Genomic DNA, 26215 nt, shown 5'->3' on the forward strand with positions numbered 1-26215 from the left:
TACAGTGTAAATATTACACCTATATTACGCCAGTATCTCTCTGTTCTAGCAAGCTCTACTCGATATTCTCTGGTCAATTTATTTGACATTCCTCGAGTGTCTATTGATTGAAAACAGCAATCACAAGACCTTAAACAGCAAATACTGACCTTTCACATAGCTGGAAAAGTAAAAAAAAAAAAAAATGCATAAAAGGATACCTTTGTGTTTGTGGATAGCATTTCCAACAGTGAAAGCCATCATTCACAAAGAGAAGAAAGCTGGACACAAGAATGGAAAAAAAAAAAACCCTGCCAGAAACATTAAACAGAAGGAGACCTGACAAAGTCCTTGAATAAAAGTCAATGTTTCTATCATATTCAGAATTGTCATTTGGGATGTTTTTCCTATTCGTATTTCAGGCTATACTTTTTAATCATCCTGCTTCTGGTGTCCATTATGATACATCTATCTGAACTTTTTAATTTGAAAACAAAGAAACTTGTCAGACGCTTTGTTGGTTTCATAAAGTTAAAAAAGGGCAAGTATACTTTAGTGCTCAGCTGTAATTTGCAAGGTCCAATTTGCACAGCTGTGTCATCTATTTCAGCTTTGTGCAGCTCCTGCTGGCTTGTGTAGTTAGTGTGTGTTAATGAGGCATTACAGTGTTACTGTGTACTGTCCTGCTCGGGTATTTATTTTGTTATACTGCACTCATTTTTACCGTAGGATTCACATTCGTCTTGTTTTACACTCAACAAAGTAGATGCACTTTCTGTAGTCTTGTACACTAATAATAACAAGTTGCACACTTTAATATTTAGTTTGGTACATAATACTGCTTCCAGAGGCTTGTACAGTCGCCAGTATGCATAATGGGTGCATCACTTAATATTAGTCTGGACTCACACATGATCGTTTTCCATTTCTCCAAAGTCTTATCTGTATGCACCTTAGCAAAAAGTTTTTTTCAGATTAGTCATACAAAAAAAAATGAATTTCTTTGTCACACAGTTCTTGTCACATTTTGTTTGTGAAAATGCTCTTAATTTCATTAAAAAAAATTAGCTGCAGTTCTTTTACCATGAAAATTCACCAACTGTTTAAGTGTCTTGGCTGGTTTGCTCAGCCGGTTAGCGCATGGTGCTAATAACGCCAGAGTCATGGGTTCGGTCCCTGTATGGGCTGGAGTAATGATTTACAGTTTTGGGGCAGTGGAGGCTTAGAGGGCTGAGGCAATGAGTTACTGTTCGGCAGTTAGAGTTCCAGCTCCACTAGGGTGCCATTGTTGGGCCCTTGAGCAAAGTCCTTAACCCTATCTGCTCCGGGGGTGCTGTATCATGGCAGACCTGCGCTCTGACCCCAGTTACGCTGGGATATAAGAGGAAAGAATTTCACTGTGCTGTGATGTACAGTGTGCGCCAAAGTATACGGTACTGTAATGAAAAGACGAACAATATTACCGTACCTATTTCACCTAAATGAAACGAACATACTGTGTACACTATTAACGTGTTGATTTACCACGGAATACGTAATGTAAGTGTTTGCAGTGTGTGTGCACCGCCTGTGTGTATTCATTTCATTCACTCAGATTCTTAACCTATATTCTCTGAGCAAAGGTTGCTGCAGACTACTGCAAAAAGGAAAGAGCTCTTGGTGAACCTTCACAGTACTGTAAACTATACTGTACAGTACTGTATATTTTGCCGCATACCGTATATTTGACAAATAAAAGCTTAACTTAAGTGATCTCTGGTCACAGTAATTCCTGATTCACATTCCTTCCGCAAAGTTCACCATCCTTACCTCAATTCCATTCATTTAGAATCTCTTTAGTTGTTTTCTTTGCTTAATGCAGGCCAATAATGTGATGAAGCTGCAACTTTCTTTGGCCCGGCAGTATATTTACAGATCTCTGATCCCACTTGTATGGTGCACTGTACTACATGCTGATCCTCCAGTACAACCATGCTGTAAATGAATAAAATACTATAAATACCCCCCTCTGACTGCGTCAACTTTGGTTACTAACTGAAATGTGTACAGTGTGAGTTCACTGGTTTTGCAAATCATAAAATATCCACATTGACAGACCATCAGCTCTGTGAATGTCAATACCGTTATTTATTTATTTATTTATGCATCTTTAGAAACTGCTTCATCCTTGTCAGTTAGATATTGTAAAGAACACGCCCTAAACAAAATGCCAGGGTTTCTGCACACAGACACACAACTCACACTATTTGCAATTAGGCATAGCCAATCCACCTACTGGCTTGTTTTTAGAAAGTGTGAGGAAACCCACACAGACACCAGAAAACGTGCAAAATCCTGCACGGAGTGTTACCTGAGCTCAGGAACCTGGAGCTGTGACATTAGTGTTCCATCGGGTAAAATTCCACATAGACCTATTCAAGCCAAATGCCATTAACCACACCAGCATGGCAATAAAGCAGAGTGAGTTAAGCAAACAGAAAGGGAATAGCAGGAAAGCAGAGAACTTCATGGTTGTAAAGAGACTCAGGCTAAGCACCTGCATTGGGGTCAGTATTTAACAATCAAACACCTGGGCTGGACGAATATCTTCAGGGATCAGGTAAGAGAGTGTAAATACCATGCACACCCAAATAAATTACTGTTCTATAAGAGCTGGGTAGAGAGGAAATTTCCTGCATTAAACATGTCCTAGGTGCTGATTTGCTTTGTATTGCAATTTTGTAAATATCACATTTAATATTCAGTATTTTATTTCCAGGGTTGATACCATTCTAAACAAACTTTGCAAATAATTTGCTTCTACCACACAGGACTCTGTGCTTCCTGGTGACTTGTACATAGTTTAGAGCACACCACCTGTAGAATTATAGAGGAACAGACAGTTTGCAATTAAAATGCAAACATATACATTTTAATGGTAGTTTTACAAAAAAGTTATTCTGAAGATATATGAATTGCCAAACAAACAAATCATTATACTGTATATAACTGAATTCATTATCCCCTTCTCTGTATACTGTTTAAATTCCTTAACTATCTATTTTTTTGTTTTTTTTTTCCCTTCAACCTGCAATTGTTTTTCTTCTTCTTTTTTCTTGTTCATATCTTGTGCCTTGTCTAAACCATTTTGTATTTTTTCAGTAAACCCATACCCACAGGCTCATGTAAGAGATATGTGCTGATGCAGGAATACCTGTAGAGTCATAGCGCTGGATCCCAGTCTCTTTTGTTACAACCTTGCAAAGAGATGGGCAAGTATTAACACATGACTGATCAACACTCTCTCTTTTATCCTCCCTCATCCTTCACTTAGCCACACCCTTTTCTGGCTTATATTTGCGAAAGTGAGACTCCAATTGAGCCATTTTTCCAACTTTGTTACCTGAGAGCGATGCATGAGCATAAAGCGCAAAGCTCTGCTAACAGTGAAGCATTCAAATCACTGTCTTTACTGCCTCAGGCAGGTAATTGTATACAGTTAAAGATGCCTGCTCTATAATAAGGTACTCCTTTGAAGCAACAAAGAGGGAAAGCTTCAGGTGAAGACAGTACTGTGGTTGACTCTTTATTTCTCTATATAAACTCAAGGGGCGGCACTGTAGGTTCCTTTAGGTACTCTGGTTTCCTCCCACAGTCCAAAGACATGCAGCCATGCAAGCCTAATTTCCAAATTGCCCAAAGTGTGTGAATGCACATGTGAATGTTGCCTGGAGGCCCTACAACGATCGTAAAACCATGGTCTGTATATTAGCCATAACTTGCTCCTTTAGTAATATATTTATGTGTTATACATAGGAGGACCCAAAACTAGTCTGGAAAAAAAATCTGTCTGTCTGTCTGTATGTCTGTCTGCCCAAGCAGATTTTGTCATAGCATCACGCAAAAACTGGCTGGACAGAATTTTATGAAACTTTGCCTGTCCTTAGGTACTTGCCTAAAGTTAAACCTGTGCCATAAATGAAAACAAACTGTTTAGTACAAGTGAAGTTATGAGCAGTTATGTGCCAGGTTATAAACCACAAGTTTTGACAGTGTACTGCGCATATGTCAAACTTTGGGTCTGTCTTAAATCGACCTCTGGACAAAATTTAATGAAACTTTTGCAGTACTATCTGTCTGAAGGTTTACCTGCACCTTAAAAAAAATTAAAATGTTGAGTTGAAGTTATGTTATGAGCAGTTACGTGCCAGATTTAATGAAACAACATGCAATGAAACAAGCTTTGCGCTTTATGTTTATGCATAAAGCATTGTTTTGTTTTTTACTGTGTACTGAATTGTATATGGTTGAAATGACAATAAAAGCTTACTGGACTTGACTTGACTACTTTAAAATAAGCTACTAATAGGCTACTAATAGGCTACTAATAGGCTACTTGCTCAATGTAAACAAACACCTGCACCAATAGATATTAATTAGAAAATGTAAACTTTTTTACTAAGATCAGTTAATATTTTCAAGTTTTTAAAGTAGTATAAGTTAATTTTAACTCAGTGACAAAACCTAATCTTCAACCGATGTACTTTTTCGATTTCTCATCTGTGGTTCCCTGCTATCCGTTATCACCCAAATGAGGATGGGTATTGACTGGTTCCTCTTAGGGTTTCTTCCTATTGCCATCACAGGGAGTTTTTCCCATGCCACCTTCGCCCTCGGCCAGGGAATATCTAATCATTTTGCTTCTTACACATTCACATTTCATACAAACTTCCATAATTTCTTTAAATTGTGTAAAGCTGTTTTGTGACAATGACAACTGTTAAAAGCGCTGTACAGAACAAATAAAATTGGATTGAATAGATTACCGAACAGAGAATGTATTTATTTGGCTGATGACAAAAGATGTACAACTTGGCGTAAACAAGACATAACTCAGAAAATTTTATTTGTTTGTATTTATAAGTTAGGTAGAAAGTTCTGCCTTTACAGAAAGACAGCCAGATATGTAAATGGGCTTCAACCTGAAATAATAATAAAAATGATTACATTAAAGCTAATTTAAAGCTAACATTTGAACAATATCTACAAACTCTTTAACGGTACGTCAGCTAGTTCAGGTTATAATTGGTGTCGTAAAAATGACAGAAATGACAAATTCTCCAACCAAAAAAAAAACAGACAAAAAAAGACGATTTTTAGGCTATGAACGGGTTAACAAGGTGAATCCTGTTGTTTCCTTTTCAGTAACATGATCGCTCATATCCCCCCCTGACAGGGCTGTAAAAAATGTTTCTCTCAGGGGCGCGAGCGCACGTCAAGTATCATTTACAACCGCGCGCTGCCAGGTCACGGGGTCTTTTCTTCAACGCGCGCCCTGATTGGCTGAGCAACTGATCGAATATTTAAATCGGCGAGCGGTGATTGGACGCCGGCGGGATCAGGTTATGCAAATGAGCACCTGGTAGCGGTCTCTAGGAGAAGGGCACGGGCAAAGCAAGCGCGAGCGTCTTCTGCTCGAAACGTAGGAAAGTAGTTTGCGCGTGACTGTTGAGATTAAACCCCGCCGTTTGCTTTGCAGGTGTGTACAGGTGTTTACATCTGTATCGCAGTGTTTAATACCCTGTCTCTGACTTTAGTAGCGCGCAACGAGATTGTGTGTGTTTTAAACCCTGCGTGAGAATAAAACCGTTGGATCTTTTTTTAAATAATAATTACTTTAAATCTTGCACTGATACACTAGGAGAAGTCGGATTAAATCAGGACAAGAAAGCAAGAAACTTTTTAAACAGCTGTTAAATCTGAAAACTTCTTCTTGCCTCTGCCTTTTCGGTAAGTAATAAGAAGACTGGACCACTATTTTTATCCACACTCAGTCTAATAAAGTGTGTGTGTGTGTGTGTGAGAGAGAGAGAGAGAGAGATTTGGGATTATAAACTGCTTTATCAGAGTTGATATGGCGGATTCAGGGATCTGTTGAGCAGTTGTTGTTCCAACTGTTGCTGGTGTGTAAGGAGAGAGAGAGAGAGAGGAAGATCACACATGGGCTTAAATGGTCTGATATTTATTTGTTTATTTTTCTCGATCATGTTTACATTTTTTCAGTTAACTTGTAGCTACAAAGTATCATTCTATTTTTGTTTGATCTGTTTACACTCTCTAAGAGGTGCGTAGTCTTTAAATCTTTCCCGGTTTCTCGGCGTCAGTGTGTCTCTGCTTGAGTGTGTGTGTGTGTGTGTGTGTTCTCATGTAGTTTCTGGGGCAGGAGTTCATAATGCCTGAGGTCTTTATACACCTGTAAATCAAACCAGTGTGACTAATTCCAGGGATAACCGATATGCTGTTCATTCTCATCGCGATACCGATTTATTTATTTATTGTAGTGGCTTAGTGGTTAGCACCGTCGTCTTGCACCTTCATGGTCTGGGTTCGGGTCCCGCCTCGGCACTGTGTGCATGGAGTTTGCATGTTCTCCACGTGCTTGTTGTGTTTCCTCCCAAAGACATTTTTTCAGTTTGCAAATTGTCTGAAGTGTGTCTATATAGGTGTGTGCTCTGCAATGGATTGGTGCCCAGGGTGTCCCAGGTGTACCGCACCTTATGCTCTAAGTCTTCTGTAATAAGCTCCAACCCCTCTGTTACCCTGTACACAGGATAAAGTGGTATAGACGAGTCTATTTCTAATACTGCAGGAGGCTGACAGACCATTATTGTGCTAGATTTAGCTCTATATTTAATTACATTTATGAGCATTAAATAACAGAAAAACTTTACAAACCATGGCATTCTTACAGTTTTGCAAATATTATATTTTTGATTCATGAACATGAAAAATGAATGGACCCATATCAGTGCCCTGAGGATCAGTCGCTACCTGTGTACTGACCTTCCCTGTGTGAGACATCATGGCCTGTGTAATATGTCAATGGATTTTTTAAAGATGTATTCAGCTTAAATTTTAACTTGGAATATCACAACAGATGTGTAATTATTCACAGCATTTTGGCAGATTTCCCCTTATCCAGAGTGTCTTACATCTGAGCAGTTAAAGGTTAAGCCTAACAGTGACAGCTTGGTGGTGGTCGTGGTGGTGAGATTTGAATCAGGGGCTCTCCTTCGATCAAAAGAATGGTTAGAATAATGAATATAATGTGACAAATCTGTCCAAAATAAATGTGTTAACATGTTTAAAATAAACCTTTTTAAAAAGCTAAACTTAACAGATGTTTTCAAAAAGCGTACTTAGTCATATGACTTGGGATTGTTATAAAACGATTTGTTAAGTTGAGAAGAAAGCGACAGATGTAAAGTGACATCAAACAGTTTTTAATCAAAGTGCAGCTCACAAAGGACAGCAGTTCAAAAGACGTCTCTCACATGATTTTTGCATGTGTTGAATGCATTTGCACAATTTAATATTTAGCAATACTTGTGGTTGTTCTAAGAAGCAAAAAGTAAAGTTTTATATGTCTGCATGTAAGTCAGTTTTATTTTTAGTCCCAAAAAGCATTTCATGTGTCTTCTCAGATGTTTCTCATCAGTGTATCCGTAATGTGCTTTCATCATTCAGCCACGGTTATCAGCTTGTTAATATATGACACATCATACTCCTAACTCTAAATAGTCACAGAAATATGTGCGTTCCATATTTCTCTTATAACAAGTACAAACAGTCAGCCCTTATCCAACATCTTCTCGAAAAGTTTATGAAGGAACCTCAAAGCTGTTTGTCTTGAAGCTATGGGTTGTTACCAAACACTGATGCTGGAGATTTCTTCTATAAATGTTAAATAACCTTGTGTCCTTGCAAAAGACTTGACCATTAAAAAATGTATAAGATATAGATTATGTTTCCTATCTACCATACAAATCACTGAGAAACGCTAACTATTTAGACCAAGCACATCAAAATCGATGCTTCTTGGCATTTCTGAGCTGCGGTTTTACAGAACTAATCAATGCCCTCTGATCAATCTGTTTAGAAATTTCAGCAGCGATGTAGTGTAGAGCATATAATATGTTATGAGGAATGTCTGAGTAAGGAGTTAACCTCGAACCTTTAATGTGTTTACCTGGATTTACGGACACTGCCTTTTTAACAGGTAGTAATAAAACCACAGTGCAGCACAGAGACTCAGTTTATCCGAATTGCACTGATTTTTCCATGGGAAATTCCACACCGCTCAGTGAAGGGAGCAGTGACTTTCACTTTTTCTTTTAAAACAAATATTAAGAAAAACTGTCACATGCATAATTCTTCCAATATACAACAATAGGGAAAAAAAAAGAAAGACCTCCCTGTTCTTCTCAGAAAACAACCAAACACAAACACACACCCCTGGTTCAGATGGATCCATGTGCATCAAACAGGTCACATGTACACTCTGATGCATGACCCAGTTCGAACATTCAATCAAGGGATACCTGTAAATTTAATAATAATAATAAGAGATGTCATTTCTAAAAGAATGTCTCAGTAGAACCTCGTTGTGCATATTTAATCTTCTTTAGCTTAAGACTTTAATCCATTAAAAGATGGAAGGACACCTAATGGACCGCCAGTGTAAAAGTTTGCAATGTCTGGCCAACAAAGATGAAAAAAGCGATAACATCTTTATGTGCTGAACTCAACAGAACGGAATCATCTGGCGTCCCAAATATAGAAGTTAACAGACATAGTTTGTACTGTACTTCAAATATACCGGACATGATACTGAAATAAACCTGTCTAGAACTGTCCAGTTAACTTAAGTGACGTAAAGAGGAGTGACAACTGTCATGTCCTCAATCGGGATAGATTACAGCCAGCCTTGTTTTTGAAAAACCATAAACTGAATAAGACTGAGCCGGGCACAGAAAATGCTGGAGCGTATCCGGTCTGTGGCTTTCTCCCACCATTCCTCACTCAGTTGGAATCCAATTCATTTTCCCAAGCAGTTGTTGTTTTGGTAATTTTAGAATTACTAACTGATAAGATAAAACAACATATATTCTGGAGATCATTCCTCGTGGATGTGAATTAAATATGACCTCATTCCTTCCACACCCCTCAAGGATCTGTTGGGAGGCATCGAAGGAAAATTGGGAAAACACTTCGATACAACGTTGCGAATTTGCAGGTGGCAAAAGAAATGAGCTGCAGGCGGGCCGCACTCCAAGGACGTTCTTGCGAAACTTTTAAACACGCTGTGTTCCTGCAAATTATGAAAATGTTTAATGCCTTTGTCATGCCGTAATGAAAATACCGAATCTAGAAGTGACTGGGGAAACAAACTTTTTTATGCAATGGACCCAGTGCTGTTCTTAAGTGTATTGAGTAGCGCTAGATTATTGAGCAGTGAACTGAGCTTGGTTCTTTGGAAAAGAAGTGTAAATTAGAGCAGATCTAGAAGATGATCTACAAGACAGTAACTCTCAATCCATCGCAATTTGGGAACGCCGATCAGCCTCATGTCTTTGGACTGTGGGAGGAAACCCAACAAGCACTGGGAGAACTTAAAAACTCCATGCACACAGAGGCAGGAATTGAACCCAGACCCTGGAAGGGCAAGCTGACAGTGCTAACCAACTAAGCCACCGATTTTTCCGGTTGGAGGAAGAGGTAAACCACTGCAAACATTACCAAGCAGTAATAAGAGCGGAGAAGTTGGCATAGAAGAGATCAGACAGAGCGAGTCATGTTAATTTCATTATAATTAAAGCTTGAACAGTTAAGTTTAAAAGGCAAGTGCAAAAACAGCGTCTCTCATGCAGATTTAGTTTATATCCTGAGAAACAGCCGAAATGATCCAAAATGATTGAAAACAGCAGGAACAGAGGCTCCAGGGTCAGGTCGGTCTCGTATAACAAAAACTCATCAGCATATCGTGATAATTTCTGCCCCACAACGTTATGTGTTGTTACCTGTAAAAGCAAGACAAGATCTTTGCCTAATGGATAGCGGTTCAGTGGCAAGGGCAAGGAACATTGGCAAAAATGGGCACCCCTGCCGGGTCCCACATCAGAGAGTGAAATAATCACAGCTAACATCATTTGTGTGAACGCTGCCTTGAGGAGATTTGTAAAGCAGGCGATAATTTTATCACCAAACTCAAATTTCTTTATTAATGCGAACAAGTATACCCAAAACTTTCTCAGCATCCAATAAAATTACAACTTCAGGGGATACAGATGTTTCTTTGGAGTAAATTATATTAAAAAGTGGATGAGCATTTAAGAAAAAGTCAGATTTTTTTTTTTATGAAACCAGTCTGTATTATGGATTATACATCCTATAAATCGGGATGCGGGAACTTTCACATCAGCATCATTTAGCAAGGACGATAGTCTATAGGGCCTATAAAGAGTGGGATCTTACATTTGTTTTAGTAGACAGACTATTGAGAATTGGTTGAAATGAGGTGATAGTGAGCCCTGGTTTTGGCTTATTGATGGAATGAAGGATTGTTTTAACACACCAAGGAGCTGCGGTGCCAATTTGTCACCATCTGGGCCTGGAGTTTATTAGATTGCATTGCTTAGCAGGGATTTCTCCAACTGAGTTCGGTCACATTGCTTTTTACAACTCTTAATGGATTGCCTAGGCATAATAATAATAATAATAATAATAATAATAATAGCGCTTAGTTGTGAAAAGCAGTCGTATAGGGCTTTGCATTGTTTATACCCATTCAGTCATGTTAACCACCATTCAGTGGTTTGTGTGTAGATCAGCTCCTGACATGCACTGGATGAATGAGCTGACGGTTTTGGAGTAAGTGCAGGTGGCTTCTTTGTGTGTGTGAGAGGAAGTAGTGCCTCATTGACCTGCTCAAGGCCAGGTCACAGGGGGTGGGGCACCCGAGGACCGAAAAAACAGGAGAGATTGCGTTAACGGTACAATGAGTGAAGGAGGTGTGAAGATCAGGAAGTAAACCTTCCTCCAGTGAGCGGGTTTAGAAAAACGGGAAAAGTTTCTATTGGGATAAGTTATCGTCCTCCATGATATCATACTCTACTCTCAATTACTCAGGAGTTGAACAGATGCACTTTCCTTACACTCTTAGCTGCGTATATATATTAGTAATTTCTCTGCTAAATGATTCATAGTAATAACGGATATTAACAGGGTATTTTAAGGGGTTATAACTAGAAGGCAATATGCTTTTGTTTTATTTTCTTTCTGTTCTTTGTTAAATGGTTTAAGTGTTTATTTGTTCAATTTTTTTTTTCCGTGTCTAAGTGCAATATCATATTTTTCCCTTATATCGCAAACTATGTTGATCTAGTAGTGTATTCTCCAATGTCTTATTATATTGTGGTGTTTAAATTGTGCCAGAAGTTTATTTTTGTTTTAGTTTGTTCTAAACAACTCTTATTCTAATAGATACAGGTACAACGTTATATCTGAAAATGTAATACTTTGAACAATTGAATTTTTCACTTTTGCTTTGATGATGAACATTTGTGAGAATTAAATGCTCTTGGAGACGGACATATCTCACAGCATGAACAGGGTGTTGACGTTGTCGACGTTCTTCATCAGTATGAGTAAGTAAAGAGGTCTAATGGAACTCGTCACGAAGCTGTCGTGAGGTTTGATTAGATTTGATGAGGGTGTGGTGGATCTGGAATAGAGTAGAGCTGCACTATTAATTGTGTAAAAATGGAAATCAAGATAAATACTGGTGCACTTATTTAATCGTAAAAGGCTGAAATTTATTACACGTAATATAGGTATAGTCAGGTTTGTCTATATTTAACTTTTTTATTTATTACTTTTAATTCATTCAATACTTTTGATCTGCACTTTTGAATAAATATCGACAAACCTCATCTTAATGAGATCATACACTTAACAGTTTAAATCATAATGTGTCAAAATAATCGCAGTGTGGTGGGACGTTGTTTTCTTTGAGTGTTTCAACGGATAAAGCACTTTTTAGACTTAATATGTGCAATAAGATGAGTGGATAAAAATAATCTTTTTTTAACAAATCCTGCCTTCTGTGTTCTGATTGGTTAGGAGAAATTATTGGATCTCTGGTTGGGTAAAACTTTACAGGCTGTGAAATGTAAACCAAAGTTCATTATTTAACTGGGATTAAAAAATATCCTTAAAATAAAGCAATAAAGGGGACAAGGCTTATGCACTGTGATGTTGCATCTTTTCATACGGTGAGCATGTTTTTTTTATGGAAATGCATTCTTGTTTCAAAATTTTGTGTAGTAGCCTAGTGACTGCTGTCTACTGGTGTCCCCTGTGCTTATAGAGATGTGCGATTGAATCGATTATGCAAATTAATAAAGCTTTTGCAAAACTATAGCTGCGTTAGACGAATCAGACAATAAACTTTAGTGCTATTGAATAAAAAATTGCAATGTCCAAAAATCGAATCAAGTCGACAGTCTACTAACTTATTGTCTACAGTATACCGCTAAATCCTGTATTCAGGGTCACGGGGGGGTGGGGGGGCTGGAGCCTATCCCAGGAGACTTGGGGCCCGAGGCGGGGGTACACCCTGGAGAGGGTGCCAATGCATCTCCGGGCACACACACATACACTCACACGCACATACACATACACATAGATCTCACACACTCATTAACTTATTACAGGCAATTACAGCAAGACCCTGTCGGTGCAAGGTGCTAACCAAGACACCCTCATGTCATATGCATGACAGTAACTACTATAATATCAGCAGTTTTTATCCTGACACTGCAGTCCTTTTTCTTTTAATACTGAAATACATTAGGCGTGTCTTCACTTGCAGTCAACGCACCATTATCCAATACGGCAGTGAGTTTGATCACAAGGAGCAATACATCAGGCTGGTATGCCTACTGGGTACCTGCTATCTAATATATCTATGATTTTGACACATCATCATTCCGATGTTCCAATCAGAGCCAAGAAGCCATTTCACAGGCTCTTACACTCTCGTATGGGATTAATGAGGGAGAGACCTTGATAACTTCAGTGCAGTAGATGTTCTAAGAGTGTGTATCTTTTTTTTTTACTGTTAGCAATTTTCCCAGTATTATATCTGCAGCCTAAAGCAGTGATTAAATGTGTCTGCTCTTCTCCTCTCAGGTTGTTGCATTACTTGATCTAGTGCCTTGTCTCTCATCATAATATATCCCAGCTTCATGTCTTGTCCTCCTCTCGACACTCCCTCACTTCCTCTACTCCGCCCTGCCACTGCGTTTGAAGGCTCCATAAATCATTCACCCATCATCGCGTATTTCCCTGTCATCTGTTCCTCTCTCTTATCACAATCGACTGCTCTGTGCATCTTTGTGCCCGTATCTTTAAATTCATGTTTTTGTCTTTTAATGCCCCGTTTGAACTTCCGTATATAGCAAGTGTATACGTACAAGCCTTGGATTAAAGTACATTTCTTTTCTTTAGTGAATAAAAAGCAGTGTTGGGGGGGGGGTTACTTTTTAAAGTAACTAATTACATTACAAAATTACTGTCTTTAAAAAGTAATCAGTTACATTACAGCGTTACTTTCTGATAAAAGTAACTAGTTCGAGTACTTTTCCATTGCAGAAAATGAAAACTCCTTTGTGATTCCTTATGCATGATGTTTTAGTCAAGACCTTTATAATTATTCTACCGTCATCACTCAGCGAAGTTTGGCCCATAATCTGTTAACTAATACCCCTATCTCACCTACGCGGTTTCACGCGGTGGCCGTAAGTACATCATGATTCACCGCGAGTTTTGGCGCTGTGATTAGGTCTCCATTTTTCCGCGTGTCGGTCCTCGCATAGTCAAACCGCATAGGAATAACAGGGGGGGGGGCGGGTTATTGGGGGCGGGGCTTGTAGGACGACTGTCTGGCTCACGGATTACATAAATCGTCTGAATAACGGATTACATTTTCGAAAATATAACTAAATAAGTGAGTACTTAAATGTTGGTCCTAATGCGTGAGATCACTCATTACATCAAAAAAGTAATCCAAGTACTTTGTAGGGCGTTACACCCAACACTAATAACAAGTAAAAGGTTAAAATAAGTTGAGTACATGTTAATATTTACGGATTAGTAGCGCGCAGTAAAACTAAAAATCTCACATGATGCTTGGAGTCCATCTGATTTAGTGCTGCAATCAAATAATAATGTGTCCCGTGATATGTTCAGGCCCGCTGTACCCATCATGCATTGTGCCCACTGTACAAGCATCTGGAGGCAGTGTTATGATCTGGGTTTGCTTTATTTGGTCAGGTCTAGACTCGTAGTAGCGTTAAGTGGCAACAACATGAAGTCAGCTGACATGAATGTACTGAATGACCAGGTTATCCCATCTGTCTGATGTGAGGAATATTTTAGAAAAAGAGTACTTCTCTACACATGAGCTGGCCAACACAATATCCCATTGAAAGCCTTTAAGAGAACAGTTTACGGAGTGGTTCAACTCTCCTGTCATCAATACAAGCTCTCAGCCAAAAATTAATGAAACTCTGGAGGGAAAGACATTTCGATGTTGCATGAGTTTTTTGAAACAACGCCATGAAGAATGCGCACCAGAATCAACACTAAACGCGCTCCAGTGAAATATTAGAGGGTGCACATTTTTTTGGGCCAGGCAGAGTGATATATAAAAAAGACATTTGCCTAATGTATTGCCGTTATTAGAAACACTGTCAGGTCTAATATTCTCTTGTATAAGTATCTGTTTAGCACCCATAAGCATTTGCCACAACGCTGCTGTGAGGTTAATAAGGACACCGAGGGCACTTTCACACTACTCATGATGGATTTGTACCATGTGAAGGAACGATTGCTCCACATTCCCACCCCCTCACTGGCCAGCGTTCACATGAGACGCCATTAAATACAAAGAGGAGAAGAGAATGAGGAGGTCAAACTTTATGCTAAGCCTAATATTTCAGGAAAAAAAAACGTCTGAAGTAATGCTCTCTTGTGCCTTCCTACTTTATCAGATGTGGCCGTGGAGGTCAATTGACAAGATTAGCGCATGCTATATGTTATCAGGGCAGGGGAGATTGGGCCATGCCACACGCTATCAGGGCAGGGGAGATTGGGCCATGCTACATGCTATCAGGGCAGGGGAGATTGGGGCATGCTACATGCTATCAGGGCAGGGGAGATTGGGCCATGCTACATGCTATCAGGGCAGGGGAGATTGGGCCATGCTACATGCTATCAGGGAAGGGGAGATTGGGGCATGCTACATGCTATCAGGGCAGGGGAGATTGGGCCATGCTACATGCTATCAGGGCAGGGGAGATTGGGCCATGCTACATGCTGGGCACCTCAGGGCAGCCCCCAGGATGATGCGTCCACTACTGTTTTCAGGTACAATTGGCTTCCATATCTGATTTAATCTGTGCTTAAGTGCGCGCATCCCGAGTGTGAAATGCTTGCGTTCTCACTGATCAGGGCCCTAATGTAAAAACGCCCTGAACGGGAGAATGAAATACAATGGTTATGAAAATAGTACAATACTAGCCCAGTATTTTTCTTATCTGAAAGGTAATAGTTTGACAGACTGCACGAAGGTGCTCTGATTTCTCTTATCATGTATTCAAACGATCCAGTATTGGATATGATTCAGTCTCAGATTTGTGAGTTTTTTAGGAAACTCTGCTAATATCACCCACTAAAGATTCAGTTAATTGTCACATGTACCTTCCACATGTACATGATTTTTTTTACATGAGCTGGGGTCAGAATGGAGTGCAGGGTCAGTCCCCATGGAGCATGGAGATAGGGTTAAGGGTTTCGCTCTAGTGCCCAAAAGTGCTACTTGGCAGTGCTGGTGTTTAAACCCTCAACCTTTCAATCAGAAACCCAGAGCCTTAACCTTGACCATCATCTATACTGCTTTATCCTGTATACAGGGTCGTGGGGGGCCTGAAGCCTGTCCCAGGAGATTTAAGGGGGCCAGTCCATTGCAGGGCACACACATACACACACTAAGGGCAATTTTGGGAAATGCCAACTAGCCTAATCTGCGTGTCTTTGGACAGTGGGAGGAAACTGCAGCTCCTGGAGGAAACCCACCAAGCATGGGGGGAGCATGCACAAAGAGCCGAGTGGGGAATCGAACCCTCGACCCTGGAGGTGCAAGGCAACAATACTAACTATGCCACCATGCCGCCAGAGCCGTAACTGTTAAAAAACATTTTTGTTTGTATTACTGCCTGCCAGTATGCCCACTAGAAGTGAGGCCTGCTCCACAGATGTTGACTTTAATCTATCAGAAGTGTACACACCCACCTGCGTCAACAGACCTTTTTCTAAAATGACTCAGCCGTCTCACTGGAGGCTGACGAGCCTTATAAGCAATCAGCATTAATCCTCATTAAATGAGCAAATGTCCTACTGCTGCGAGGGTATCAGGTACAGCTTAGGGGAATTTCACATCTTTAGTGTTGCTGCTGGGAAAACAACATAAGCTGTTGTCTCATAGTGTTTTAAAATTATGCTAACACTCGCTCCGGGGCAGATGATCCACCTAACTGCGAATGATCCACCACCCCCGCGATATAATGTCCTCTGTGGTGGTCCGTTTTATTGATAGACAGGGTACAGGGGGACGGACATGTTTTCCACAGCAACTCTGTAATTGTACACCTACAGACTAAACTGCAGAACTGAGCAACGTCTATATGTCCATGTCAGTTTAAAGCATAACTAAGCCTCAAAAACATCTGTGTGTCCATGAGTCCCAGGGCGTGTACTTTTTGTTGTTAAGCATACAAACCTCTTTTTTTTCTGTGTGCCTGTTCTTTTTTTTCCCCTTTGTTAACGAACTAAGGTGGTCAAATACCGGCGAATATAAACAAGCTTTCTTTTTAACCAGCACAAGATATAGCGAGATTGATTTCTCATGCAAGCAAACAGTCACGAGCCAGGAACCCTCGGCCTGAATGCAAATATTTACCTGGTGAAAAAAGCCAATTATTTTAAAACAGGGAGGATGCGATGTTACCAGAAAAGAAAGAAACTCACTCCTGGAAGAGACGAACGTTGAGTTCATCTAGATGGATAGTAAAACAAACATGAGCCGATAGGAACCAGCAGGGCCATCCGCGCTCTCTCGCCTTCCTGGAAACAAAAAAGGAGGAATGCTGATCATTAAAGTTATAGTTTTTTTCCTTTGTTTTTCCTTTTTTTTTCAAGTAAGTCTTAAATCAGTATCGAAGTGCATACAAGTAGAATACGATAGGTCTTGGGTGTTTTACGTTTTCCTGCTCTGGTTTAAAGCTCAGGACCAGGTAGGATACAGCGCCCACGGAGCATGGAGATGGGGTTTAGGGCCGTGCTCAAGGGTGCAACAGTGCTACTTAACGGTGTGGGGTATTGAACCCTCGACCTTCTAATCAGTAACCCAGAGCCTTAACTGATTGATTGTGAAGTTTGTCACCCGGAACGTGAGTTACTTTGATTATTGCTGATGAAAGTTAAATTTCACAACCCTCGTTCCATGCACAAATACATTCCAAATTTCAGCTGAGGGAAAAGGAAAAGAGTTTATTTTTTGGGGGGATTTTTCCCAGATTTTCGACCTTATTTTGTCATGTTCAATTCCTTCCCGTGACTAGGGGGCTCCCACATTAAGGCTACTACTACCACTCACTCGGGAGTGATCAACCGCAGCTTTTCGAACTGCTCACTCACTCGGATACGAACCTCGATTTAGCTCAAGTGGGACTGCAGAAGCTTTGCATGAGTCTCAGCTGACCCTTGGAATTGATTTTTGCATGAACCGATGGTTGTATAATCTAAAAGGACTTACATTGTACTCGCATTCGTGTGCCGTGGAGGGAAAATGTCAAATTTAACCGCCGAGACCTATTGTAATGTCCGTACATGCACCTCACTTTTGATTTAAGACAGACTTGAAAAACCCAAACTATCTATTTAAGTAGCTCTTTTTGATCTATATTTCTGACATTATGCTCCAGCCTGTGAAGGGAGGAAACGTCAAGCGTGCATGACCTTTTTGTTAACCATCTAGACGATAAAGTGTTTAATTTCACTACAGTGAATCATGAAGCTCTCCTTTATCCTTTCCTCTACAGTTTGTTTTTTTGAAGGTTTCGGGACACGAGATGCTGCCTCTTAGACTACACAAGGATTATGTTGGTGATGCAGATGACATTGTCTACAGATGCTTCCTTACAGAGAATTTATAATTAAAAACTTTACAGGGCGTAAACGGTTATAAAGGTTTCCCGTTTCATTCGCATCAGAGTTGTGGTCCTGGATACGTTCCATGTTGAATTCTGATACACTATGGTTGCATGACCTAACTTGTTAATCCTGAGCGTCTTTGCAAACCGCAGTCTTGTTTTCCGTTAATTATTTAAAAAAAACATTAAATAAATTCTCACAAATGCTTCCCTTGCTTTACCTTCAGGCCCAAACATAATAACATCTTCATGATCGGTTAGAGCTCGAGGCACCAAACGTATGTCACATCTCTTCTGTGTCAGCATATGCTTCGTGCTTTGGGTGTGTGTAAGAGAGTGTGTGTGTGAGAAAGAGGTTGGGGGGGAAGACAGTTTTCTCACCAGTCTTTGTGAAAACCACAAAGTCGTGCCACATACTTCAGGGGCCAGAGTTACCACCACCATATAGGTGGCATAATTACTACAGAGCCGTGATGTTTAATCATAACGTGCTAATGGGTGCTCATCCACCCATGCCCATTTTGTTCCCGCAGTCTTCACGGCCTTTATATAAACATTCGATCCACAGATCTCGAATGGTATTTGATCTGGTACTGTGGTGTCTCAAAACAATACGTTTTAATACAGCTCCACCCGAATATGTGTCTTGGGCCTCTGTAGCATTTTTGTGGGCTCTTAGCGTCGGATAAAAGAACAAAATGTGTGCATTAGAACGTAACAAAGCACGACATGGATAATTAAACATCAGCTCTCCGAAGCACTGGGGTTTTTATTTCCCGTTCTGCTGCGAATATTACACAGCTCTCCGTAGCCCTAAATGTGTTTCTCAGTTCTGCATTCTCTATTACAGAGTAAAGGCTCACACACTGCCAGCCAGATGTTTAGACACACCTTCTAATTCCTTGTTTTTCCTGATTGTTATTTCTTTACATTGTAAAGCAATGCATAAATGCGAAAGTATGCAAAAATCTCTTTGATATTGTGGTGTACCTGCTACTTCTGTTCTGTGAAGCCACCTTTCATCTGAGGTGCAGGTTGTTAATTGGTGCTTTTCGAGGCTGGTAATTCTAAATGAACTTCTCCCTCTGCAGCAGAGGTAGGTTTTGGTCTTGATTTTCTGGGAAGGTCTTCATGAGAGCCTTCACGATGGTGCTTGATGGGTTTCTCAAATGTACTTGTCAATACTGTTCTCCAGTATTGTTGCAGAAAGTAGGAAATACATCACTAAGCAAAACACATTGAATTAGAAGGTGTGTCCAAACTTGTGACTGGTATTGCACATGCAGCTATGATGGTCCTGGTTGCTGCTGGGATTTTTTTGTTTTTTGTTTTCACTTAGGATTGAAATCAGAAAAGAAAGAGCTGCTTATCTGCACACGCGTCTGTTTCCAACTAGATTCACTGACCAGACGTTTATTACCGGTTTAATGTTTCATGCATGTTTCTGTGTTATACATTAGGATAAAGCCAAAGTATTCACAAAAAAAACAGACATAAAAGGGGACCTGTTTCTTTTTAGTTATTTTTAGACATCCGGTTGTGTCTCTAGTTTGTGTGTGTACAAACAAAAAAACATTCCCTGCTTTTTGTCCCTTTTAATTTTTGTATCAGACAAGTTTAAGCAGATTACTTCTAATTTTCCTGCCTATTGTGACCTCATATGAGCTGATATCCAATCTGCAGACATTATTAACATAGGTTTGTGAGATCGAAGTACTCATGGCAAACCAAAAACCTCCCAATCTCTGCAGGTCTATAAAGAGGCGTGGCTCAGGAGTAACCCTGAAATAGACTTTGAAACAGCACATTTGGAGAAGGATAAAAAATAAAGGAGGAATAAACCTCACATTACGAGTAACGCGGTTTGCGAGCATTTCATAAGACGAGCAATAATTTTTAATAAATTTTGACTTGGAAAACGAACAAGTCTTGGTTTACGAGTACCGAGTATCATGTAACGCGCATGCACTTCTTGTTTTGCTGCCGAGCGTCACGTGATCACAACTAAGCCAACGGTTTTCTCTCTCTTACACTGCGGAATTGTGGGTAATTGTCACCCCTGCTGGGTCTTAGTGCTCGTCTCTTACTGGTATAATCAACATCCGTGCACACGCATACTGTTTACTATAACGCTGTGACCACGTGTCTGTGTTTGTTTGTAAAACATATTTTATTTTGTGTTTGTATGCGTGTGTGTAGAGCGTGCTTGTAAAGCAAAAGCAAGTCTCATTAGAGAGGTTAAAAATCCCTTTTCTCTCTCTGTATCAGCGCGTTATTGGACACTGTGCCACACACACACACACACACAGACCCCTACACAGAAACACTGCTCTGTCGCGATTCTTTTACTGAGAAACTACTTGTTTAGAAGATGGAACATGGGTTTGATTAACGTTCAAGGCTGGGATTTTCCATCATTTGCTGTCTAGTTTAGCCTTGACCTGTTCCCATTCACTCGTCTCCTTCATCATATGATAAGGAGATCGAAAGCTGACATGCAAAGCAAGGCAACTGAATTTTGTTGAACTTCTGATTTTCAAACTGCTCGAGTGCTGTCCGCCCCCTTCCACATGAATAAACTCTCAGATTCAGATGATTGGCCAGTGTTGCTGTGATTGATATGGGAGAGACGGGACGTCTCATCCCCCGCAGAGAGCGCAGCTATTTTTACCTGTTGTTGTCTGATATTTAGTTAAACTGAGTTGGGGGTCGAATGACATGATTTAGCCTATTGTAATGTTACATTTCTAATACAAGCAGAAGCATTGCATGTGAAATATATCTATTTTTTTCTAGTTCAAAGAGCAGACATGTCAAGCTTAAACACACCAACCATTACAGTCAGTTATGTGTGTGTGTGTGTGTTTTTGTACCTCGTCAGGATTTGCAAAGTGAGGAACCCAAATTTGTGTGTGCGTCAGCTGAAACGCTGGTGTGTGGGAAAAGTAATAAATTTAGCTTTCCGTTACAAGCAGCACAAGTGTGCTGTGGGAACTGTCAGAAAGCAGGTGCGAAATTATCACCAGCACTGAAGATCAGGACAAGAGCAGACCTGCTCGTCTCGAATGCCGCTGTTTTTCCCATGATGAATAATGACGGTTAGTATCGTTCACAGTTTGTTTTTTGCATAAAACTGTTTCGACTGTTCAGAATGCAGAAACTGTTCCTGCATGACCTGATCCGCACTCATCATTAGAATTTGTCATTTTTACAATTACTTGTTTTTGTATAGAGGTTTTCTTTCTGCATACAGATTAAAATTTTTATTAGATAAAAAGAAACACATTTGCTTAATACAATTTCTTGCCCTTTTATGTAGTGTCTGTAACTTTTAATGATCTTAACTGTCATTCAGATGAAACTTTACCAAATTAGATTTCACATGAAAAAAGTCAATTATTCTAAAATACAAAAATGTTAAGATATTGCAACATTTGACATGGTTACGGACACTACAGATGTTTTTGCTTTTTAAGCTTTTACCAAAAAAAAAAACTATTTAAGCAAGAATTTTTACAGGTCATTTGCTTCTAGAAAATTACACCAATTTTAGCATTTCATCATGAATCAATCATGAAGCAATATGAATAATTAGCATTTTTTATTCTTTTTGTTTGACGCGAAACAGTATAATGCTGAAAAACTGACATTTTTGGGGAACATATAAAATCATCTCTACAAAATGTCTAAAGTTAACAACCTGAAATCTTTAGGGAAGCAAGATTGGCCACTTCCATGATGCATAAACTTTAGAACCTTCGGCAAGGTTTAACTGAAACTGAGAGCCCTATCCAGTCAACACTGTTTGTTTTTATCTCCCATTTCAGTACCACTCTTCTTTCCTCTCGGGCAGTTTAGAATGAGTCAGGCTTCCTCGTATTATGCTCGTCTTCCATGCGCTCGTTCTTTATTTCTGGTCCAAACATGAGTAACTCTTAGTCTTCCTGCTACTCACGCAGAATCCTCACTGAAGGTCGGCACGGCCGGATGCCTGAGTCACGCCATTAAAACGAGACACGCTGAAGTCATTGCTTGGCATTAAAATCATGTTTTCTTACATAAAAGACCAGCGAGCATCACAGAGCGTGCATGTTGGAGGTGAGGATGTGAACCTCCAGGAAAGGTCAGAGTGCATGTGTTGAGTGAGCGAGGTATTCAGAGGAACGGAAACAGGCAGTAATACTGGAATAGTAGTAATAACAGTATTGAGACACAACACACACTCCCACATTGTATTTGTTTAATTTTAAGGCAAATGGTAATGTATGCACTGTATGTAACGTTAATATTTTTGGTTGACCACCGTTAGCTTTAATGCAATGTGGTGGCTAGATCCTGTGGGAAAATAATTGCTTATTTTCCCAGGAACACCCGAGTCCTGGTATTTACCCGTGCCATCAGGGAAGAAAAAAATGCACTAATGTGATAACCTGGTCATTCAGTACATTCAGGTCGTCAGCTGACTTCATATTATTATTATTATTATTATTGCCACATAACGTTGCTGAGCCTAGACCTGACCACATCACCCCAGATCATGTGCATTAAGGGTTAATCGCTTCATGTGCTTCCCTTCTTACCCTGACACACCCATCGCTCTGAAATAGGATCAGTCTGGGCTCATCAGACCACATGATGTTTTCCACTGCTCCAAAGTACAGACTTTTTTTTTTTGCTTTCTAGGAAATTAAAACAGGGTTTTTGTCTGATTAGTCTGACTTAAACGTTTTTTCTCTTCTGACCACACAGCTGTTTAGTCCCAGTCCTGTGAATTCTCACTTTTTGTGTGTGTAATTGCTATTAATTACTTTTTTTTGTGACTTCACTGTGTTTAAGTGATCTTCAATGACAGTTTTCTTCAGCCCACATTTTTTTCTGCAGCGTAGATGGTTCAGCTCTGTCCTTCCGGGTTTTAATGAAGGTCAGTTCTTATTATTGATTGGTCGATTATCGATTGTAGTCAGTGATTGGTTGATTTTCTGTGTATTTTAAAGATCAGTTATGATAAAAGTAGTCCATTTTAATTGTTGCCATGTTGAGCTTTTCTTTCCTCTGTGCACTCTCACAACACAGCCGTGAATGGTAAACCAGGACTAGTTAGCCATGTGGCTAACTAGAATTAGCCGAATAAATGTACGCGAAATTAAATTGGAAAAGAAAAAAGTAACATTTATTCTAATGTAATTTTGAAAGATCCCAACTTGATTGCTCTCAGTGGGACTTTAGAATGCATTTTTACATGGAATTTGTGGAATTTGACCCCAAATCCTTGCAGTGCACTCGCATTTAGGATGACAAACAAGCCGGAAAATTTATGACGACCAAGACCTAGGGTAATGCACTCGTATGCACTATTTGGTTTTTAAATGACAGACTTGAAAAAACCCCGAACTATTAAAGAAGCATTGAACTGTGCAGTTAACCTGACTGTTAGCCAATCATCCATTTGTTTACTCAAACTAATGATTGATTATGGAATGATTACTGACTCCCATTAGTTCTACTCCTTAATAGAATTCATGTAATTACAGGAATGTTCTTAATTGTTTTCTGTGCTTGATGCAGGCCAATAATTTGACCCTACTGAAACATGGGTTCTTGTTGTTCCAGACCGAATGATAAAATCTTTATAAAATAAAAAGATATCATCCTCACCATAACCTCAAATAAACCCTTTGGGGGTAAAAAGGTACCCCCTTTTTAATTTGATTTATGTACATCTCCCGCCATAGACCGGACAATTTCATTTAAACAGTTAACAAAACCTATACTCACTTCAATTCTGGGCAATCTGACAATATACTATCAGCATTGTGGTAAGTAGTTGCAATGCTTTTTTTCAGAGATATTATAAACATTAGGATATTTTAATGCATTTAAAAAAAAAAAAATATATATATATATATATATATATATATATATATATATTTATTTTTTTTTTACAGTTTTTATCTTTGACAATTTGTTTTAACAGTCAATTTTTCAATTTTTTTGTATTTTCCTTTTGCTCTGAAATAGGATCAGTCTGGGTTTATCAGACCATATGACCTTTTTTCACTCCTCCAAAGTACAGTTTAATTGCTTTCTAGGTTTTGAATTGCCTTCCAGGTTTTTTAAATAAACTATTTTTAATAACTAAATTAAAAAAATTATATATATGCACACATTATTTAAAAGGATCTAAAACTGAGAAAATGTTAGAAAAATTAACTTACTTTTTTTTTATTATTAAAAAAATAAATACATAAAAATAATTAATACAAAATATAAAGTAAAAATAAAACAAATTAACCTTTGAAAAGAATCGCGACAGAGCAGTTGTATTAATTCCGCCGCACAAGAAAGAGAAAAACCATTGGCTCAGTTGTGATCTCATAATGCTCAGTGTCAAAACAAGAAGCGCATGCGTGATACATAATACTTGGTATTCATAAACCAAGACTTGTTTGTTTTTCAAGTCAAAATGTATTAAAAATCTTTGCTCGTCTTGCGGAACACTCAAAAAGCACTGCATTATTTGCAATCCGAGGTTCCACTGTGATATCTCCAGTTTATCCAGGTTAACTCTGGTTCCTGTATATTGTGTTGCATCTTGTGTATACATTATTTGCTGGAAAACACTAAAAAATACTGAAAATTAGCACTAAATTGTCAATGATACGAATAGTAAAACATTATTAAAAAACGTTTTAAAATGCACTAAAATATCGATATCCATAATATCTCAGAAAAAAGCATTGCAACAATTTATCACAAAAACGTATCACAGTATTAAAATAAATATGGAAATATTGTGGTAAGATATTTTTGTCATTGGAATCACTGGAAGGGTTAGAGAGTCAGTCTACATAGCAACAATAAAGTGTTGCTATAAGTAGATAACAATGAATCAATTTGAAGTAGTACGTTGTTGGATAAAACTTGTGTAGTTTGTCAGTGTGTAAAGATGTTAGTTGTACAATAGGCCTGTATTTACAGTGTGCCTGTAGCCATGCTTTACTGCTCCAGGTTAGCTTTGGGTGGAATTACAGCTCAGATAGAGGGATAGGACTCCAGCAAAGCTGTGCTGTAGCGTACGGACAAAGACCTTTCAGATAGTTAAAATGGCTGTGATGAAGGGATTAGATGAAGGCAGTAGTTAACCTGTGTGCTGCACACAAGCCTGATTAATGCCTCAAATGTGTGTGTGATCACCGCAAGCGATCAGCGTAATGGATGTCTGCTAATGTCAATGTGCACTGAAACAACCATCAGACAGCGATTCACACAGTAACATTAATGACTCATTTTCACCAACAGGTTGTGGAAATTAGCCAGGACCTTTAGTCACTGAGGTCATTAGTGCGAACTGGCTCCTGTTTACTCTGCCAACTGCCAGAAGTATTACCTTATAAGGGATGCTCATTACAAACACCTACTGAGCTTGGTTATGAAATCTGCGTATACTTTTATTTTATTATTCTCCATGGGCATAAACTCACAGAAAAACACCGCCCGGTACTGTATTTATCCAATCTTGTGCGCAATGAAGCCTTAGATTCCCGTTCTCGTCAGACAGTTGTAGCTCAACCTATTCAAAGGTTTGACACGTGAGCTCTGAGATGTTGTTCTGCTGAGCGTGGTTGTAACCAGAGTTTATTTATGAGTTCCTGTTACTCATCACCAAGACATTTCTTCTCCCAGATCTACTTCTCTGTATACTGAGTGCTTACAACTCAAGAGTGTTAACTAGTAAGATTTCTTTTGTATTTGTAAGATTCTACATTTTTTAGATATTTAGGTTTATTTATAAACAAAAAAACAAAAAAAAAACTTTTCAACAGTGGTTGATTGATGGTACCTACTTAGTCCCCTAGTAACCAGTGTAAGGATCTATCCAATGACGGAACCTTCAAAGCACTTTTGTAAGCCGAGCTGGATGTCTAAACGCCTGAATGTAAATGTAATGTTTATGTGTAAGACAGATTCTTAAGGAATTAAGTGATTAATTCAGTATGCCTCCAACTCTGTCCAGCTTATCTACCTAACCACCATTGAGTTTTGCCCAATCAGGCCTGCACTGTGCTGATTTCTGAGCGTGACTTGGCAGCGAATGTGTCTTATAATTAGACCCCCGGCACATAAATCAAACTCATTGGCCACAG

General features: G+C 39.2%; 1 protein-coding gene across 1 annotated transcript in view; it reads left to right on the forward strand.

Annotated features, from left to right (window-relative positions):
• Positions 1-5425: 5425 nt before the first annotated feature.
• The window catches only part of ddr1 (discoidin domain receptor tyrosine kinase 1), a 55002-nt gene continuing 34212 nt past the window's right edge, over positions 5426-26215 (forward strand). The window contains exon 1 of the mRNA XM_053493645.1: positions 5426-5748. The gene's annotated coding sequence lies outside the window, so the exon portion shown is untranslated. The remainder of the gene's footprint in view (positions 5749-26215) is intronic.

Source organism: Clarias gariepinus, chromosome 4 (genome assembly GCF_024256425.1).
Source record: "Clarias gariepinus isolate MV-2021 ecotype Netherlands chromosome 4, CGAR_prim_01v2, whole genome shotgun sequence".
Lineage (NCBI taxonomy): Eukaryota > Metazoa > Chordata > Actinopteri > Siluriformes > Clariidae > Clarias > Clarias gariepinus.